General features: G+C 38.2%; 3 non-coding genes across 3 annotated transcripts; 2 read left to right on the plus strand and 1 right to left on the minus strand.

Annotated features, from left to right (window-relative positions):
• Nucleotides 1-998: 998 nt before the first annotated feature.
• Nucleotides 999-1071, plus strand: trnav-cac (transfer RNA valine (anticodon CAC)). Its single transcript has one exon. It is a non-coding gene; the product is annotated as a tRNA-Val (tRNA).
• Nucleotides 1072-1231: 160 nt separating this feature from the next.
• trnad-guc (transfer RNA aspartic acid (anticodon GUC)) lies at nt 1232-1303 on the minus strand. The gene has a single exon. It is a non-coding gene; the product is annotated as a tRNA-Asp (tRNA).
• Nucleotides 1304-4072: 2769 nt separating this feature from the next.
• Nucleotides 4073-4146, plus strand: trnai-aau (transfer RNA isoleucine (anticodon AAU)). The gene has a single exon. It is a non-coding gene; the product is annotated as a tRNA-Ile (tRNA).
• Nucleotides 4147-13478: the final 9332 nt, after the last annotated feature.

Consider the following 13478-nt stretch of genomic DNA (forward strand, 5'->3'; position numbering starts at 1 on the left):
CACTACAAATGAGGCGTCGGCAGGCACTCGAGAGCTCCCCTCAATGTCTCGTGAAGACATCTCACAATCGATGGGCTTTAATCACATCATTTTCTCTCTTTCTTCACCCGCAATAAAGACAAGGAAATGTCTCAAGCTCAATCAGCGCTAATAACGCCGAATGGGAGGCGAAGGGTCATAAGTTCATCATACTGCAATTATCTGTGATGTTCTCATTAGAATACACGCAGTAACTTAGCATTAATTTATAGTCCTGTCCCTGTTTCACCTGATGAATACAAGTTACATTTTGCTTTAGCTTTAATATCAGTATTCTTTACCAGCTAAATGCTAACTAGCCTACAAGCAGTTTGGCTTAGTTCTGCTCACTTGCCATGACTGCAGTTAGCTGGTTTTTATGTTTTGTTTTGTTTTTTGTTTTTTTTTGCAATATATCAATCAATCAATCAGTCACTCAATTTATTTATATAGCATTTTTTAAACAACTGAAATATAACACAACAACATCATGTTATAAATGAAGAATTTAAAAACACAAGGACAAAAAATATCAAGTAATACGCGTTACATTAAATTGACTAAAATAAGTACATAAGTGATTAAATAGAGAAATCAATTGTTTCTAAGAAGAGTAATACACAAGTAAAATCCTTAAAATCAATTAAATCAATCATAAGCCAAACTAAAAAGGTGGGTCTTGAGTTTGTCTTTAAAAAATATCAACACTCTCTGCTGCCCTCAGAGCCTCTGGAAGGTTGCTTCGGAGATGTGACTTTAGGTTTAATTAAAAAAAACAAAAAAAAAAAAACAAAAAAAAAAAACAAAAAAAAAAAACACTAGGGTTCATAAGATGGAAGTAAATCTGATAAATTCTGATAAATACGAAAGAACCAGGTCATTAAGTGCGTTAAAAACCAATAATAACCCATCAACAATTAGATACGCATAGCAGCTGACATAATGTGAGATCTCGGTGATGGCCACACGAACAGCATGTAGTTTCCGTAGTGTAGTGGTCATCACGTTCGCCTCACACGCGAAAGGTCCCCGGTTCGAAACCGGGCGGAAACATATTTATTGGCTCGTATTTATTCTGAATAAAACGATTAATCCTATCAATTAGTGAACGGAAATTATCCAACCCTGTCACAAGAACGATAGCAACAGTAACTTCTGTCGTACTTGTTCAATATTTCTAAAGAAACACACAGCAGATGGTAGAAAATTTTAACTCCCCGTCGGGGAATCGAACCCCGGTCTTCCGCGTGACAGGCGGAGATACTGTCCACTATACTAACGAGGACTGAAGAGAAAGCAGTAATAGTCATATCAAAGTGGTAATAGAATGATTTCATGTTCATGACTAATTGGGAGTAATGTCTTGGCACTTCAGACAGATACTGCACAGAAAAAAACAAACAAAAAAACCCATAAGAAACACAGTGCCTAAAAGTAGAGAGCAATGAGATACAAATATGATGCATTACTGAAATAAAATATGTACGCTAAGACTAGAATGGAAATGTAAAAAGTAATTCTGGCAATTGTACTGAGGTTTCTAACATACTATATACTGTAGTTAAAATAGGCAATATCACACATGATAGTGAAATGATAAAATGAAAATATTGTACATTACATCAGCAGTGTAGTGCATGAAAGTGAATTACTGTACATGTTATAAAAATATTGCAAATGAAAATGAAATGCTACGCATGAAACTGGCTACAAGTAGAAAGAAATCAAAAATGTCTCTTTGGTAGCATGATGAGGTTATATTGCCAAAAATCTGGAAAAAATTGTTGAATTTCTTTGATAATTTTTCTAACAAATAAATAAATAACAGAATCAACATGTACAACATTTTTCCAGGTGTTACCAACAGTGGAAAAAATAGTGACTCCACATATTTTAGTTATTTTGCTACTTAGGTTTTTATTCTGTTTCCATCCTATTTACCTCAGTACTCTCTGTAAACACAAACTGCAGTTCAGGTGAAAAGTCGCTGATTTTTTGTCGTTTTTCTGTTACTTGCAGGTGAATCACTAATGGTATGTTGGTTGCACAAAGAAGTGCAGAATGTTATTTATTTATTTTTTCAGAATACAGAAGATTAAACATGCACCAAACAATATAGTAATTTTGATGAAATATCTAGATTTTAAGCTTTTATTTGAGTAATTTTCTTGATGGAAAAGCATTTCTAACTATGAATGATTAATTCAATATCATCAGAAAGTTGAAAATCCAACACTGCCCCATTGCTTTTACAGTTTCTAGCTGTGATAAAAGTGTAATTTTGGCGATTTAAAACCGGCTGTATTAGGCAACTTTAATTTTTTCTTAGTTCAATGCACAATATGAAAAGCTGAAATATACAATCAATAAAACCAAAACAACAAGCTTAAAGAGGCTTTAAATGGTAGGGATTATGGAGGTTTTCTGAACTCAAATGCAGAACAGATTCAGTTGCACAGTTAAAGGTTTGATCTTAACGAGTCTCTTAGGAACGGGGAGTGAAGCCTGCAGAAAGAGGTGGCTGGCATTGAAATCTTCAAGTGAGTGGTGTTTGATAAACTGCAGGTTACTGAAGGCATCTGAGTGTGGCATTTAGTAAGATAAGATCAACTTTATTGATCTCTCACCCGGGAAATTTACATGTTACAGCAGCTAGATACAAATTAGGCTTGAAGGAAGCAAAACAAGAAATACAAAAGTACAAAAAGGCGATGAATGCATTAAACATGTACAGAGTTTTACATTTTCACAGAATAATAATGGGGCAGAGAAAAATCTGGCAAGAAGTGAACTAATGCATCATGGTTTAAGTGCTGCAGCTGTTGATTAGTGATGAATCTCAGGTGAGTCAAGTGATCGTCCACGAACAGGGACAGGTGGCTGCATCCACATACACAAAAAAGACGAATGTGACAAGCAAAAGACAAACAGAAAACAGTAGAAATGCAAGGAACTGGGGAGAGAAAAGATGGTACCGTGACATATAAAGTCTCCTTAGAGCAGAATCTGGTTTGTCGCCATTATTATTATTATTATTATTATTATTATTATTATTATTATTATTATTATTATTATTATTATTATTATTATTATTATGGTACCTGATAATTAGATTTTTTTTCTTTATTTAAAAAGAAATGATAAATGCATCTTTAAAAATACAACTTTTTATTTTTTAAATTAGTGTCAAAAGGCTCTTTTAAATTTTTCTTCTTGTTTTAACAATGTGTAGAATCCACCTTATTTAGGGCTTTAGGGTAAGGCTTTATTTTTAGGACCTTACCGATGCAGATAATTGGTAATCAAGAAAGACTGATGGCCGATATTTGGACCCAAAAAACATTAAATGTAAAGTTTTAACAGCATGTAGTCACATGCTCAGAGAATCTGTCATTCATAACTGGGCTTCTTCATTAATAAGGGTGATTATAACTGAATATGTAAAACAGAAACGGGAGTGATTAAATTAGGACGCTCTCTGTTTGACTGAGATTGATCAGTTTGTTCCTGCAAGTATGTCTGCTGTTCTTCTCTATTTTATTAATCTTTCACCGTTTTATTGCTTTAATTATCTACTAAGGTCCAGATCTTAAAACACTATTACTTATTGTTTTTTTCAGACTTTGTTTCAGGTTAATCTGTGGCTGCCTTCTAACTTACCTGCTAGCCATTAGCATAGCCTCGCCCTCTGTGAGAGAAGCAAATTTTTTTCTGGTTTGTAGCAACGGTTGGTGTTTTTGTTCAGTTTTTGCTGCTTGAGAGACATTTCTGAGACCACAGATTGATGACAGACAGAGAGAGGAGGCTACATCAGACCTGAAGTATTTAATTTATCAATAATTAGTCAATAAAAATGCTGATAATCATAAAATTGGTGACACGGTACTTGGTCAGGCTGATAAGTGGCCTAGCCCTAGTCTAAAGCCACCACTAGTTCACACCACATATACACTACTGTTCAAAAGTTTGGGGTCACCCAGACCATTTCATGTTTTCCATGTCAACTCACACTTTTATTCATTTAAAAAAAAAAAAAGGCCAATTAGCTCACTGTGGCCGGTTAGCTCAGTTGGTTAGCGCATGGTGCTAATAATGCCAAGGTTGTGGGTTCGAGCCCCATACAGGCCAAGTAAGCCTTTTCTCACATTTCAGTTGTACTACAATGATCCAAATGCTATCAATCACACATGCAGTTTCACTGAGCAATCCAGACCAACATTACCCTCTACTGGGACTCCCATTTCTAAACGACTGGTAAATGTGAGAAAAATAAACCCTTGAGCAAGGCCCTTAACCCTACCTGCTCCAAAATCAGAATTTCCCCTCGTGGGATTAATAAGGGATAATAAAAAAAATGTGCTAACATAACTGCACAAGGGTTTTCTAATCATCAATGAGCCTTTCAACATCATTAGCTAACACAATGTAGCATTAGAACACAGGAGTGATGGTTGCTGGAAATGTTCCTCTGTACCTCTATGTAGATATTCCATTAAAAATCAGCTGTTTCCAGCTACAATAGTCATTTACCACATTAACAATGTCTACACTGGATTTCTGATTAATTCAATGTTATCTTCACTAAAAAAAACAAGCTTTTGAGGACATTTCTAAGTGATTCCAGACTTTTGACCGGTAGTATAAATGAAAGTTCACTGATGTGTTGTTATGATAGAACTCAACTGCAGCAGAAGACAGTAGAATCTAGACAAAAACACCATCAGGCACCATCATCTCAACACAATCAGGCTCGTTTTTCGAATGGTATGCATCTGAGCCACAGCTCCACCATGTTATTCAATGATTAAATCACATTCATCTTTTTCATCTGGCCTCCTCAGTTGCCGGGTTGCAGCTGATTAGTATTCATTTATGAATTTAAATTGAAGATGTGTTTGTCCCTGACTGGTTGCATTGCATGGATTTAGTGAGGACTAGTGGCTTCAGTGCAGTCTATGGTGGTTTAAACTCTGCAAATTTTAAAAAATGAGGAAACATCTTCACCAGTTTGACTTCACCAGATGCAGCTTTTAGATGGAATGAAAGAAAATACAACCAGAAACAGTAAAAGTAGCACAAATAGTTTCAAGGAACATTGTTGTTATTACCATGGTGGCTCATAATGACACTAAAGCCAACGACTGGATAGTATGGTTGGAAAATGACCCCAAATGTGGCTATTTTTGATACAGTTTTCCCTTCCCACTTTGGATCTTTCTTTTTTCGTCTCATGCCTTTGTTTACTGGTGCTGTGTGTCTACTTGTGTGTATTTGTCTTAAGCTGCAGTATGTTAACCTCTCGGGGCCACCATCAAAGTCACATCGCCTCGCATGACTGGAGCAGTTTGAATTTCACTTTGAACACTCGAGCGTTTGCACCTTTAATTTGGTGAGAGCAACACCTCAAGTCAGCTGCCACCCAATAAATGTGTGTTTCTGCAGCGCGCCGTGTAAAAGCCTGACGGCATGTACGAAGGGCTGGAAGTTGCTGCTATCTTGACTGGAGCTCTGATTTATCTGTCTTTTGTGAGTGTGTGTGTGTGTGTGTGTGTGTGTGTGTGTGTGTGTGTGTGTGTGTGTGTGTGTGTGTGTGTGTGTGTGTGTGTGTGTGTGTCGTTATGAAAGTCAAATTTAATGTCTAAGATATCATATTTATTTGCTAGACATACCTTTGAAAAGTCCCATTCTGCTTCATTTACTAGTTCAACATTCTGGGAAATACCTGTAATAGTAAATATGGAGCTAATTAACCCTAAACAAAAATCCAAAATGGTTTTAAGTGGGGTTTTATCCCAAGTTAGCCAAGAAATAGCACAGAAAAACCACAACATATTATTTTACACATTGTTTTTGTTGTGTACAGATACAACAAATGAGATAAAACCTGGTAATTATTGAGTTTTAGACAGCAGTAGAAGTATTTGGAGCATTTATTGAGGAAAAGACCTAATAATGCACTATGAAAACACAGTTTTTACAATACAGGTATAAGTCCTTGATCCAAACGCTTCCTTAAATAGAACTATGCAACCATTGTCAGAAAAATGTACTTAAAATATTAAAGTAAAAGTTAAATAATCCCTGTCCGTATTTTACTCTTATACATGATGTTTTTGGATAAATATTACTGTTGCATTAATGTGTATGCCACATTTAAATTCTCTAGTTAATTACAGTTAAGCTAATTTTAGCTACTTTTATATTGATCGACAGCAATGCATCATATTCTAGAAGATCACGGTTCTCTTAGAAACACAAAAAGTTCAGATAAACAACCCTGTTTTGGTGACAATCATTTTCCAGCAAATCCAAAAAGTTGTTTAAAAATGTATTTAACCAATGAAATAAGACAAATTTTTAAGGTCATTAATGAACATATAATCCTTCAGTTTATGACAAACATTTAAAATCCCCACATTTGGAGATGAGCAGTTTTCATTATAAAGAAAGGGTAGAAAAAAATCTGAAAAATAACTATTAATTAAAGCTGTCAGACAGATATAGTAGATGAAAAAGTACAATATTTAAGTCTGAGATGTGGTAGAAGTATAAAGTTGCATGATATGAAAATACCCAGAGCATAGGTGTCTTGAATTTGTATTTGAGAACAGTACTTCAGCAAATCTACTTGGTTATATTTCACAACTAGCATTAGAAGTGTTGGCAGGTAGCAGAGACAGTATATGAAAGTAAATAAAAACCTACAGGTTTCTTGAAGAGCAGTTTTGCAGCTCTCTGTGATGACTCTGACCACCATCTTGGCGGTATTTGACTCCTTACCTCGTGCCTAATCTAAAAAAAATGAGCAAAGCGGTGGAGCCTGAGTGAAGGTAAGTGTCTCTGAGAGTTAGACTGTTTGTCAGTGGTCACATTAGTAATTAGGTATAACTTTAAGCCTTAATACAATTCAAATGGGTGAGTTATGTACAAATCCCCCCTCTGTACAGTTGTCATTAATGGAGAATTTAGCTAAAGAGACAAAAATCAGTTCTTGTACCAGACTGTAAACATGTTTATTTGTTGCTGTAAAGATGGAGATTTTAACATGGACATCTATGGGGATTGACTCACTTTTGGAGCAGCCTCAAGTGGCCATTTGAGGAACTGCAGTTTTTTGGAAGGCTTTACTTTTGAGGCCTGGAAGTTACCACTAGATTTGGCTAGGTGAATTTTCTCTGCTGTTTCTTTCTGTTTCCAGTCTTTGTGCACAACTAAGCCAACCTCTAGATTAACATTTAAAATGCAGAAATGGGAGATGCATCTGTTTTCTCATGTAACTCTTAGCAAAGAAAAAACCAGGAGTGAGTTTGTCAGATGTGTGAATAGTCTTATATCCACATCTAATAAAACTCAGGACAGCGATGAGCATTATTTTCTGTCCTTCTTAGGTTGCTGCATCAAATAAAACACCAGTCAAAGCAGAGATAAATTGCATAGCCGGCTTCCTCCATATGCCTGCCTGCCTGCCTCTCATGAGGAAAGACGTGATCTGTCTGTTCAAGGCAAGGACCTCTCCAGAGGTGATGGAGCACCTCGTGGAGCCTCTGTGAATGCAGAACTTGCATGACAAACTATTATATACTAGCTATTTACAGAGGAGTGCGTGGTCCATCTCTCAATCTGTAAAAGCTCCCACATTTCCCTTTATCTGCGGACGCTTCTGAATAAAATATGCGGAAAGCCGAGACACCTCTAGGGAGGCTACGGAGAAAGCAAGGTCTTGATTCCTTTGGGGACCTTGTGTGGAGAGGCTGAGATGTCTTTCTAGATACTGTTATCGAAGCAAATCTTATCAGCGGAGGAGTGAGCTCACTTTTCCAACTGGACGCCAAAGTCAGCGTGAAGGTTGTTGCTTAGAGTTCTGAGCAGTTTATCAGAAATATGCTCTCTGTCCAAACAAGAAAATCACAATGGAATTCATTCACAGTTTTCTAAGGTTGTTGTGGGCAAATAGAAAGGAAAAAAGAAAACTGTGTTGTCAACAAATGAATTGAGGTCTGCACAATAGCTGGAATGAGTGAAAGAAATCTCCAAATACGCTCTGACCTTGAAATGACAAAAAGCCAAGGTAACCTTAGACTGTCCGGACTTAAAAGCATCTTGTGGTTTCCAGTAGGATGTTGACCTTCAGAATATGAATTTAAAAGGCGTGACACTAAATGCCACACATGCATTAGTGGTGGCATTCATGCAAACACAGTGCATATATTACATCAGGCTTACATTTTCAAGTCACGGGGCAGCCCATATGAATTCTCTTGATGCTTTCCCCTTTGAATCCTAAACTCTTTGTTACTGTCTCCCCTGCTAAATTATTCATGTCAAGACGACGCAGTGACTCTGTGCCACAAATATCTTGTCTTCTATCGCTTCTTTTGGTAATTACAGCGAGGGAAGCTGATTGGTCAGAGACATGCTGAACATTCCCACAAACTAAAGCATGTCTTCAATAACCAGAATCAGCTCCTATGCTGAATCTGCTGGGATCCAGGGAGCTGCTTTTCTATCTTTCTTGCTTTTGTACCTTTCAAGCTGCACATGGCTTTGTCACTGAAGTATGAAAAAAAAAAATGCCCAAGAGGGAGTTCTTTACAGTGATTATGGCCACTCCGCTACTTGTCTACACAGTGTAGCTGCTAGTTCCACCACTAGTGCCAATAATGGCAGTGGAAAGCTCCCTCCTGGGGATTTTGGCTTTGAAATTGCCTGCCATTCTTTTGCCTTTTCCTTGTGCAAATCACCTGTTCTGTATGTTAAGGACATCCTGGCCTTGACTACTGTCATCTCCTGCTCTCATCCCAATCTGCATGACTATGCATGGAGGTGACAAGGCCCTGACGGAGCAGTTCATGTGCATCATATCCTGGTGAGTTTTTCATAAAGTGGAATAAGTATTCAAACTCTTTATGCAAGTATAGGCAGCAACAGCACACATCTACAACAGCTGAATAAACTTCAAATATAGAACAGAATAGGATTAGATTCACTTTAAAGAGCCCATATTATGCTTTCTGTTTTTCCTTTTGTGTGCTGTATAGTTTTCGTGCATGCAAAAATTCTGAAAAGAGCAACCAAATGGAGTTATTCTTCCTTATATGGGATATTATATAGCCTGAAATGGCTCATCTGCAGTCCAGGGTTTTCTTCTGTTACTTATCGACATCACAATGTAACAAACTTGCATAGTGCCTCCCAATTGGCTAATTTACCATGAGAAGATGTCTTGCAATCCAACATTAATTCCTCACTACGGCCATTTCTATTAGAGCTACAAAACCAGCACTGTCTCACGTCCATCGTGCCAGCTGGCCAATCAGAGCAGACTTTGCTTGTTCGGGAGGGGCGACCTTGAAGGGACAGGAGCTAAAGCGGAGCATTTTATATAAACGGTGAGAAGAGGTGCTGCAGCAAAGTATGATATGAGAAAAATAATGTTATGGGGGGGTTGGAGAACCCAGGCGCAGGCACAGACATGGCAGACAGGTGGTGAATAGGAACAGGTTTTATTTTAACAAAACAGGAACTAAACCAATACAAAAAGAGAAAACCAACCAGGAGAAAACTAAACCAAATCTAATACTAAAAGAAGCTACGCTAGACCTACAAAAACCAAACAGGTATAATTGAACCAGGCAACAAAATGAAGTACTTGCAAAACCGGGGGGGGGGGGGGCAGAACTAATGGGGCCAGGTTGGCAGACAGACAGCTGAAGACAGAGGGGACCGACAGTTATCCGGGAATGAGGGTGACAAAAGTCCAGGTGGGGTTATGGCAGGCTGGAGACTGAAGCAGGTGAGAATCCAGAAGGAGAACTGAGTCCATGTGGGAGAAATCCAGGAGGGGGAGAAACAGAATCCAAGTGGCGATGCAAGTCTATGATCCGACAGGGAGTAAATGACAGAACTGACTTAAATACTGAGAGGTGGAATTGCAAACAGGTGACTAGAGTGAGCTAATTATGACAGCTGATTCACATTGCTGCAATCAGACTGCAGGCAGGTGGAACATTCAGGAAGGAGAGACACAGGAGAGAGGGAGACATGCAGACAGACAGAGGGAGCCAGAGATACAAGACAACGAGAGACAGGAAGAATAGGGAGAGACAGATGACAGGAAAAAAGGAGGGAGACAGAAGGGCAGGGGCTAGAGCAGGAATCATGACAAATAATGTGCTTTTTTCACATTTAAGACTCTAAACATTCCCTTGCAGACACAAAAAATAAACCATGAGCCTGTAAATGTGCATCGGAAACAAATTTGTCACTAAAATTCAGTCAAATAAGAAGTGAAACTAATCATTGTGCAGAAAAATCACAGGAATAATGCATTTGTTATCATCAATCAAGCATCATTTCTGGTTTGTCAAGGTGGAGTAGTTTATGAGTTGTTTTTACTCCACACTAATGCATAATATTACATAAAATTTGAGATCTTTTTGAAGTAAAATACCTCGATATACTAATAACTAAAGTTTGTGTGTTGTAGTAACGTGTGGTATTTCATTCTGAAATGCTGTATTTCTGTTTAGTTTCAGAATATGACAACCACTGATAGTCAGTTCCTGGAAAATCCTGCATGCATAATCTGACTTTAACAACTTTCCCATTGCTCCTTGAATGCAAGTGTATGAGTCAGTCAGTGTCAGTTCAGACAGAATTCAGGAAATATGCTAATTTGCCATCTCATAGTTTACTAATTTGTTATTTGTGAGGTGAAATGAAGGTCTATTACTAGATTTGGTTAAATTTGGAGAAGACGTTTTCAGAGCTGGGAATTTTTGTGATTTCACCCTCAAACTAATATGTTTCCTGTGAGGCCGCTTTCTCCAGAAATATAACTCTGCCATGAATTTTGTTGAGGTCACAGAAAAAAAAAAATGTTTTCTAGCAGATTCAAATAAAAAGTCGGTCAGCTGAGGCCAGAAATGTTGTTATGGACCTTGAAAACTGAAGAATGTGCATAATTTTCAAATGATGATGGCATTAGGTTCCTAGAAAGTTCTTGCAAGTGCATAAATATTTAGATGTGTCCCTATTTCCTACTGAAAATACAGTCTTTGGTCGGCATTTTACCAACTTTGAGGCTTCTAGCATTAGTCAAATTTGATGTGTGGCAAGCAAAGTTTCCAGTTTTGTGCCATTTTGACATGTAAAAACGGTGATGTGGAATCAAAAATTGTATATTCATACGTGCAAAGTTGCTACCATGTTGTTTTTTTGTTGAAATTTACCAACATATGAGGTTTGTTTCTTGTATGTTCCCACAAATATCTTTGAAATGACCACTGAACAGAGAAACTAACAATGTGTAACAGTGAATGAAATTTTTGTTTAGTATTTAAATCAGAATTTGTGATCGTGCCATTAAATTGCATTTGACTAAATTCACTGAGTTATTACACTGTCACCTTCTCATTTTGCTGAAATATTGCTCTCGTTCATAGGTGGTGAAATTAGCTCCAGCAGGAAGTCACACAGAAGGAATCTTACGAGCTTCAAAAGTGAAAGTGAGCTGTGATAACGCTGAATCCTTTAAAACTGGAGGGAAAAGCTGCAAGACACGCCTCATGTCCTCGGAGAGCTAAACATAGAAGGTGTTTAACAGACACCATTAGGCAATCTCTTTGAATTAGCAGAAGGGTTGTGGGGAACAAAAGAAAAAAAAGAACACATTCATACAAGGAGAAGTTTATTTTGTTCACGCTGAACTTTTCCAGGCCTGGAATAAGTGGAGAAAACACAGTAGTTCTAATGGTGAAAAAAAAATGAGGGTAAGAGGTGTTAAATTTTCTTCAGTTTGTTTGCTTCTTTTGTGTTTGGAAGCACTTGAAAAGCAGAGGAGGAAAGTGTGAGTACAGCAGCATTTCTGGCAAAAAATGAAAGAGCCTTTTTCAATACACAAGCAGAATAGTGCTGAGAGTTAAAAACCAAAAACACAACTGATACGATGACCTGATTTTGAAATGAGCAGCGGCTCCTTAACAACACGAATGTTTCTCTCTCAACGATCAGCTCTGCCAAATGATCCAGTGAGGCTGCAACTCTGTTCCATAACCAGGGGTCAAATATCAGCAGTCAAATGAGGAGCTTGTACTGTAAATGAATTTCTCTAACAGTGCAAACCTGCTGCAGAGCGATAAACTTGGCCTAGAAGGGTTGTCAAAGACCTACATCCTCTCCTCAGACCCCCGGAGGCAAATCTAGGTCTGCCTGGATCCCACTCGGTTCCCAGCAGATAGGACAGAGTGAGATGCAGCTCTGCCCTGTAGCCATGTATCGCAGCGCTAACATGCAGTGGAGCGAATGCTCAAATTAGGGGGAAGAGGATGAAAGAGGGAATTTGGTGCTGGAACTGGGGTTGGTGGGAGATTGTGAAGAGGATTTTTTTTTCTCTTATTGATGCCCAAGGTAACTTTTTATGCACACAAGCAACTACCAAAGAGTGTAAGAGCTCCAGCGAGACTCACCAACAAACCCAAACCACAGCCGGGAAGCTGCAACGACTCCTGGTCATGGAAGGCTGCAGATCTTCCTTTTGTTTTGCACATGGTGGGTGTCAGCAGGTGTTTTACACACTCCGGTAAAGAGACAGCGCGCACGAGGAAAATTGATTCATCACCGGGGAGCTGCCTACATGCCTAAGTGCTCCTGCTGGTTCTCTTGCTCACTCAGCATATTGATTTAAGACAATATAAACTGCCACCTCGAGTGAAAGCTCAAGACTGATGCACTCCCAGAGAGCGTGGGTAATTTGAAAGACATAGATGTGGACAAGGGTGGATAAGGGCTGCTGCTTGGTTAAATGGGAAGATTATAAGGCAGTGAAATGGGCCATCAACACACCACTTAAGTGTGCCTAATCTGTATGTGTAAAAAAGACACTGAAGTCAAGTGGGAGTACTTTGAACAGTTCACGAAATTCACTTGGGCAAACTTAAAGCAATTAGCATCTGCTCACAATCTCTGTGGTGATATAATGAAAGCTCTCACTGAAAGCCATTGTTCTTCTTCTTATTGATTATTATAGGTATAGATTATTTATGTAGCATTTTTGTGGTTCAGGAGCAGGACACTCAATCATGCAGTCACTTTGTAAGACTGTGATAATTTTTCTACTCAGTCATTTATAGTGTGTTTTTGATAAGTGTTTTTTAAGTTTGCAACAAACAAACTAAACTCAAGCAACTTGCATGCATATTAATTGTATCAAGACAGCAGCAGAAATCAGAAATGGCTTATAAATGATAAATATATTAAAACTAACAGGCACTAAAAGTGGTGTAATTTAATCTGACTTCTCCAGAGTCTGTAGGCAGCAGGAATCAGGACTAATATCTGAAGGCTAAGTTTGGCATGTATAGTTCAAAAGCTGTCAAGTAGGTACAAGATCTGGTGTCCTTGACCGGCACTCTGTCCTTCCCTGATTCCATATCAGTTAAAATGGCCCATCTGTGACGCCA

Source organism: Amphiprion ocellaris, chromosome 6, assembly GCF_022539595.1.
Source record: "Amphiprion ocellaris isolate individual 3 ecotype Okinawa chromosome 6, ASM2253959v1, whole genome shotgun sequence".
NCBI classification, from domain to species: Eukaryota; Metazoa; Chordata; class Actinopteri; family Pomacentridae; genus Amphiprion; species Amphiprion ocellaris.